The following is an 8,605-nucleotide window of genomic DNA, read 5'->3' as shown; positions in this document are numbered from 1 at the left end:
GTAGAGCCTTCACTTCAGTTCTTTTTTTATATACCAAGAGGAGAGGGTCCCCAAAGGGTTACCCATGTCCAAAGAGAGAAAGTGTAGAGCATTCATTTCAGTTTTTTTTTCAAGTTTAGGGGAGGGAGGTCTCAAAATGACACCCCCCCATTTTCAAAGAGAGATGGTGTAGAGCGTTCATTTCTGTTTTTTTTCCAAAGTTAGGGAGTTTTCAAATGGCTACCCATTTCAGAGAAAGAGAGAGATAGAAGGTGTAGAGCGTTCATTTCAGTTTTCCAACATTAGAAGGTCCCAAAATACCTTCTGAATTCAAAGAGAGATCGTGTAGAGCGTTCATTTCCAGTTCTCCAAGATCAGAAGAAGAGGGTCCGCTTTTCCCAAAAGGGCTTTCCGCATTCAGAGACAGCGAAATGCAGACTTCAGTTTTTCTCCCTCCCCAAGAATAGAGGGTCCCAAAATGGCTTCCCATTTCAAAGAGAGAGGGAGAGGCGTTCATTTCCATTCTCCAAGATAGGGTCGTCTGCTTTTTCCCAAAATGGCTTCCCAATTCAAAGAGAGAGAGAGAGAGAGAGTAAAAGGGTGTGTAGAGCGGTCATGTTCATTCTCCAAGATAGGGTCGTCAGCTTTTTCTCAAAATGGCATCTCCCCATTCAAAAAGAGATCGTAACCAATTTTTTCCAGTTTTTTCCAAGATCGGGGGGGGGAGAAGAAAACCTAGGATGGAATAACACGACACACAGAGAGAAAGAGGGGAAAAAAACGCCATCTTGTCATTTTCTGATAGGGTACCGGTGTTCGAATACTTTTGTGACCGACTGTACAGTTATCTTTGAAGACCGGTCTGTGGGGAAGATAATGATTGTTAACTCGTTCCTCTTCTTCTGTTACTTCTTCTATTACTCCAGATTCGAGCCATTCTTCGAACACTGCATTGTATGTTTCAAATTTATCTTTCAACATGAGCTTCTTTGTCGTAGAAATTAATCGCTTTTCAGCAACTTCTCTGTTACTTGGCAAAGCTTCTTTATCGTTGATCCAAGGTAAACTGACTTCATAGCGATCATCCACCCTCTTCAGAGTCTTGTGAAAGTGATCTTACACTGCTTCTTCTAACTCTGAGTCAGTTTTACTTTCTTTGGCATCTGTAATTCACAGTGATTCTAGCTTCCACAAGTTTTCTGTGTCACTGCTGTGAGTCAACATCGATGTTATGGTTGAAGACATGGACAAGGAGTTTCTTTCTGAAACGTTATCTTTTATCTTTCCTATGATTGTCCATCCAAGTAGTGATTCCACAGCAGTCAGCTCCTTTTCTAATTTCTGAATTCTTCCAGTTAGCAAAACACCTGCGACGTCAGCTCCAATAAGAACTTCTATTTTCAAATCCTCTTTTCCTACATCAGATGCATGGATATTCTGTGGAGCAATTCATAACGACAGCGATGAGGCTGTACAGCTCCGACGTTAGTTTTCCCCCTCACCCCCGCTAATTGTGATTGGACTTGATCCAAAAAAAAATAAGGAGAAACATTCTCTCCTTGTATGACTCACTTCTCGCGTTATGCAATGGACAGTAAACAACGCTTGTAATCATCGCTATATTTTTTCTTCTAATACCTAATAAATGTTATTTTGTGTTTGCTAATATAATGATCGTGTTCCTTACATTGGCAGCTTGGATTACATTTTATTAAGGTAAAAACTTTAATTCTGTTTTATTCATCTGCTCGTCTTGATTTAGCGAAGTTGTAACAGTAAACAAAAATGAATCACGAATACCTTCAACAAAAGATTATGAGACCGAAAATATGCTTACTTCAACTAAACGCATAAAATATATCGAGATAAGCCATTAAGAATAAAAAACAGAAAAGATACTTTACCATAAATTATCGCTGGATAATCCGAAAAAGGAAAAGCCAAGCCTGTCTTCAAAACCGAAACAAAACTGCATAGTTGCGTACTGCGCATTCGAAATACAGAAGCAGAAATGGCTACTAGCTGCGAAAATAAATATTCGATCATGAAACTAAACAATAACAACCATCAAGTATGGAAATACAAACTTGAAATGTCCTGAAAAAGGAAAATTTTTGGGATTTAATAGCAGATTATACACCAAAAGAAATAAACGTCGAATGGAGAAAACGAGATAAACAAGCACAAGCTACCATTAGTTTACTCGTAGAAGACAACCAAATCGTACACATAAGAAATAAAATGACAGCAAAAGAAATATGGAATGAATTAAAGAAAATACATGAAAGAAAGAATCTTTCCAGTAAACTTTACCTTCTGAGAAAGCTGTGTACGTTCAAAGCAGAAAACGAATACAAACTCGAAGAACATGTCAACAAGATGCTTGAAATCGTAGACGAACTGCGAGGAATCGGTGAAGAAATAAAGGACAGTCACTTTGCAGCGCTCTTATTAAGCGGCTTACCAAAGAGCTACGAAAATCTCATTACAGCTTTAGAAGCACGCCCAGAAAAAGAACTAACGCTGGAATACGTAAAAACGAAACGCATCGACGAATGCCTGAGAAGAAAAGAAGGCACGCGAACAGAAGAAACAACCGCCTTCAAGACGAATTTTAACACAAAATTCAAGCATTTAAATCAACGAAGATGCAATTATTGCAAAAAAATAGGACAGTTAGAAAAAGAGTGCAGATTCTTAAATAACCACAAAGAAAAAGATAAAAACGAAAGTAATTCATTTTTCAAGAATGAAAAGCAAACAAATAAAGGAAATTATGGAAATAAACAGAAAACGAAAATTGCTGTAAACGAGGATACACATGAAGATGAAAACGAAAATAAGAATCGTGAGAAGATTGAGAATTACACGTTCGAAGTCACCAGAGAAAGAAAATCTCAAAACTCAAACTGGTCAGTTGACTCAGGTGCTACTTGTCATATGACCGATAACATAAACTTTTTCACCAAATTGGATAGAAGCAAAACTGAGCAGATAACAACTGCTAACGGCACGCAGATGAAGTCCGAAGGTATAGGAGAAGGATACTTATACTGTACAGACGACGAAGATAACGAAATAGAAGTGAGACTCGTAGATGTTCTGTACGTTCCTGACCTAGAAGGAAGATTGATATCAGTAAGAAAAATTACAAAGAAAGGATTCACAGTTGAATTTGAAGAAGATATTTGCAGAATAAAGAAGAAAAATAAAACCATAGGAATTGCTAAAGCAGAAGGAAATTTATACACCATAGTTGAATCGCAAAGAAGAAAAGCCAAAATTGCAACTGCAGAAAGAAGAGAAAATAGTATAGATCTTTGGCATAGAAGGCTAGGACATAGAAATTATGAAGCAATCAAGAGGCTAAAGAATGATGACCTGGCAACCGGAATAAGAATTGACGGAAAAGCCAAAAAGGAAAAAGAATGCGAATGCTGTATCAGAGGCAAAATTACTGAATTGCCGTATCCCAAGCTAAACAACTATAGAGCAAAATCAGTTCTAGACTTGATACATTCAGATTTGTGGATCAATCGGTACAACATCACTAGGAGGAAAGAAATACTTCATAACATTCATCGACGATCATTCAAGATACACAACGATCTATCTGCTAGTTACAAAAGATGAAGCTATCTCCAAATTAAAACAATTTGTAACCATGACGAAGAACAAATTTGGAAAGAAGCCAAAAGTCTTAAGAACAGACAATGGAGGAGAATATACAAGCAAAGAGATTGAAGACTATCTAAAGGATGAGGGAATCGAACATCAAACCTCCGTAGCATATTCACCGCAACAGAACGGTAGAGCAGAAAGAAAAAATCGATACTTAATGGAAATGACAAGATGCCTGCTACTCGATTCAGGACTCAAAAGAGAATTTTGGGGTGAAGCCGTAATGACAGCCACCTATCTACAAAACAAGCTACCATCAAGATCAGTTGAAAAAACACCTTATGAACTATGGAATAATAAGAAGCCGAATCTAAGCCATATCAGAGTTTTCGGCAGCACAGCTTATTGTCGAGTTCCAAAGCAGAAAAGAAGCAAACTAGACGAAAGAGCAGAAAAAGGAATTCTTGTTGGATATAGTGACCGTACTAAAGGATATAGAATTTACATGCCACATGCAAACCACGTCGTGATCAGAAGAAGCGTAATATTCGATGAAAACAAAAAAGAAGAAATGCCTCGTCAATTAAATGATCAGCATGAGGAAATAGAATGGCCTTTTAAAGAAAATAAATTGACAGAACCACGTCCAAATGATATTACAGAGGAAGTAATTGAAACAGAAGAAATCCCCCCATTACCGAGAAGATCCCACAGAACGACTAAAGGAATCCCACCAAACAGATTCTCATACACGGCTAAGAATGAAGAAATCAAAGTTGCTAAAGACTGGAAGAACTTCAAACTTTTCCTACCAAAGAAAAGGAACTGTGGTTAAAAGCTACGAAAGAAGAAATGGAAGCACTGAAGAGGAACAAAACATGGGAACTAGTCGATCTTCCAAAAGGAAAGAAAGCAATTGGAAACAAGTGGACATTTAAAACAAAATCCGATGCTTCAGGAAATGTTATCAGATATAAAGCTCGTTTAGCTAAAGGATATTGCCAAAAATTTGGGCACGACTACGACGAAACATTTGCACCAGTCGTAAAGTATACAACAATAAGGACTATTTTGGCAATAGCAGTTCAAAAGAAAGTGCACGTAAATCACTTCGATGTAAAAACAGCTTTTCTATATGGAGATCTGAAAGAAGATATATATATGAAGCAACCGGAAGGCTACATCTCTGCTTGAGAAGTAAATAAAGTCTGTAAACTGAGTAAAAGTATCTACGGACTAAAACAGGCAGCCAGAAACTGGAATCACAAGATAGCTGAAACACTGCGCAAACAAGGATACGTTCAAGGAAAGGCTGATCCATGCTCCTTCACACTAATCGAGAAAAACGCAAGAACTTACATAATCGTTTACGTTGATGACATATTAGTCGCGAGCGACAAGTGTGAATTAATTCAAGAAGTTGAACGAATTCTCAAAGAATATTTCGACATTCGAAATCTTGGAGAAGTGTCTACATATCTAGGAATTGAAATCGAAAGAGAAAAAGATGGAAGCTTTAAACTTCATCAAGCTAACAAGATTTAGAGTATGATCGAAAAATTCGACGGAGAGTCACCAAAGAAACTAAGCTATACACCCATGACTACGAATTTTACGAAGAACCAAAACAACCAGGATGACGTTTTTCCCGATAATCGGAAGTATAGGGAAGCAGTGGGAGCACTTTTATATTTAGCAACAGTATCAAGACCTGACATAGCAAATTCTGTTGGAATACTTAGCAGAAAAGTAGAAAATCCATCAACATCGGACTGGAACGGTATCATTAAAATCATACGATATTTGAGAGCGACAATTAATTACAAATTACATCTAAAATCCAATGGTGCACCAGTCATCAAAGCTTACAGTGACGCTGATTGGGCAGGAGATACCTCTGACAGAAAATCCACATCCGGATATATATTTCAAATAGGAAACAGTACGGTATCATGGGGAAGCAAGAAACAAAATTGTGTCGCCCTATCTTCGACAGAAGCCAAATACGCTCTAGCCTTAACATTGCAGGAGCTACAATGGATTAGACAACTGATGTGAGATTTAGGTTTCGCTCAACAGGAAGCTAACATAGTATTCGAGGACAATATATCATACATAAATCTTTCCCGAAAAGAGAAAGGAAGCAGTTACACCAAACACATCGATGTGAAATATCACTACGTATGTGATTTACAAAATCAAGGGATTGTTAAATTAATACACTGCAACAGTAAAATGATGTATGCAGACATGTTCACGAAACCTTTGCCCAGACAACAGCTAGAATTTTTATTAAAAGGAATCGGCCTTACTTCGGACAAAACAGCTCATCGAGTGGGAGATTGTGGAGCAATTCATAACGACAGCGATGAGGCTGTACAACTCCGACGTTAGTTTTCCTCCTCAACCCCGCTAACTGTGATTGGACTTGATCCAAAAAAAATAAGGAGAAACATTCTCTCCTTGTATGACTCACTTCTCCCGTTATGCAATGGACAGTAAACAACGCTTGTAATCATCGCTATATTTTTCTTCTAATACCTAATAAATATGTTATTTTGTGTTTGCTAATATAATGATCGTGTTCCTTACATCGGCAGCTTGGATTACACTTTATTAAAGTAAGAACTTTAATTATATTTTATTCATCTGCTCGTCTCGATTTAGCGAAGTTGTAACAGTAAAATAAAATGAACCACGAATACCTTCAACATATTCTTCTGTCTTAATTCTTCTATCCATTGTCCAGGCTGTAAACTGACTACTGGTCCACAAATCTTCGACTGTTCCAACAAGATTAGTCGTCTAGAAAAATCACCTCTTAGGCTTATAACGTTCACTTCATAGCGTTTGTGAATTTCTCTCTTTGTTGTTACTCCTCCAAAAAGTGCATGGATTAAAGATTCAGATCCAATTGCGTGGCACCCTATGTCTACAGCAGTCTCCTTTAATATGTATGAACGTTGCGATCCTGTATCGATAAGTGCTCTTACAGTCTTCTGCGTTTTGTTTGCGTCTATATTAATTAATAGTGTTTGAAGAAACACTTCATCTAGGAAATTAGTGCTCGCAAGTGATACGTTTTGTGTTTCCTCTTCTTTATTCTTTTCAACATCATTGCTCTTTTGATTGGTGGGCAAATCCGGACACATGACACCGCAATGTCTTTTCGAGCATATCATACATCGTACATTTGTTGCATACATTGCTTGGCCCTGTGTCCAATTTTGAGGCAGAAGTAGCAACCCTTTATTTTCTTAATTTCATCATTCTTTTGGCTCAGAGGCATCTTCTGAGCAACAAAGCAATCTCGACTTTCATGAAATGTTTCACAAAATATGCAAGAATTCTTCTCACTATAATTGGTTGCTTTATTATGGCCTGAGAATAAATCATTTGCTGTAGGCACGAAATGTTCACTCTGGTACCTTTTATCCTTTCTACTTTCTCTCTTGGCACTCGAATCAATTAATTTAAATCCAGCTTTTGCCAAAGAAATTCTCTGCCCTCCTTCCACTTCATTCTTTAAAAACAATAATAATTGTTTCAATTTATCAGAGTGAGAATTTTCTGCTGTAATTATTGATGCATAATTTCTAATCCAAACTCGTAAAATTTCCTCGGGAATGCAAGGTTCTACTAGCGGAAACAGCATTGCAGCGTATTTATCGCTTGTCATTCCTTACTGACTCCAACGAACGCAAATACGACTCTAACTTGTCATACAAATCTGATATACTGTATTTTCCCTTTTGATCAGTGACATTTTTAATAACCAAACCTAATAATTCCGAATATAGAATTCTACCAACAATTCTTCCCTGCCAAACCTATTTTTTAAGCTTTCAACTTTTTCATAATTTTCGGCAGTTGCAGGGAAGCTGTTTACAATATCCCGTGGTCTCGTACCGGGTACGGTCGCTTGAACGAGATAATGCATCTTATCCTCGTTTTGAATTTCTTTATCTTCATGTATTCGCCAAAATTGCCCCCAAAACGGTAACAATCTTTAATTTCGCCACCGAATTGTTTTAACTCAATTTTAGGTAATTTCAGTTTCCGTTTGTTCGAATTCGGCGGAACACTGCCTATGGATAGTGTCGTTTGGCGATTGAAGAATAATTCCGTTTCTACTCGTATTAAACCTAATTTTTCTTTCTAGTCTTCAATTTTTGCCCATTCACTTTCAAACTTATCATTTGAAGAAAATTCCGAATTTAATATTTGAGTATTAAATGCATTAAGTTCAACAGATAAACGTTCTAAAGTAACAAGTTTCGTTTTTAGAGATTTTGCATCAGGAATTTCCTTTTCTAATTCTTGCAAAATTGCATTAATTGTTCTCGTAAAAGACGCTCTGACAGGTTTTCGTTTCTCAATTAACGATTCCATTTTAATAAAAATAAATTCAATAAAGTCAAATAGAATTAAATTCGATAAAACCAACAAAATTACCTTGACTTGTTTTACCGATCACTTCCGTCGTCACCAAAATTGTTCGAGATTTGCAAGAACTACCCGTTCTTCTTTCTCCTAATAAACTTAAAATAAAATAACTTTACATATAAAATTCTAAAGCGTCATATTTATTTTCAAAATCCATAAAACTGCAACAAACTACAACAAAGATCAGATGGTTGCCACTCTTACGGTGATAAACTATGTAAAGAAAAATAACAACTGAGGCTGGGTTCTAACACTACCTATAACTCAAAATAAATCAGTCACTAATCACATAACATAATTTTTCTTTTCTTTTTTAAAGCATGTTAATTTAGAGTAAAAAAAGGAATATTAACGTCATATATAAATATTAAATTATATGTTGCCATGTGTTAATAATCAGTCGGAAATTTAAGAGAGTAGAATCGCAGAAAATTTAATTGTATACAAAAATAATTTATTACCAGTACTGTTTCTTAATATTTGATATTTACTCGTTCAATATTTTTTATTATTTTTAATAAGATAATAAATCAATTTAAGGTTGGTTTTAATATTTCGG

This window comes from Stegodyphus dumicola, chromosome 6 (assembly GCF_044657685.1).
Source record: "Stegodyphus dumicola isolate Sdum_Otavi_A_Nest chromosome 6, ASM4465768v1".
Classification (NCBI taxonomy): Eukaryota; Metazoa; Arthropoda; class Arachnida; order Araneae; family Eresidae; genus Stegodyphus; species Stegodyphus dumicola.
This window is presented reverse-complemented; position numbering follows the sequence as displayed.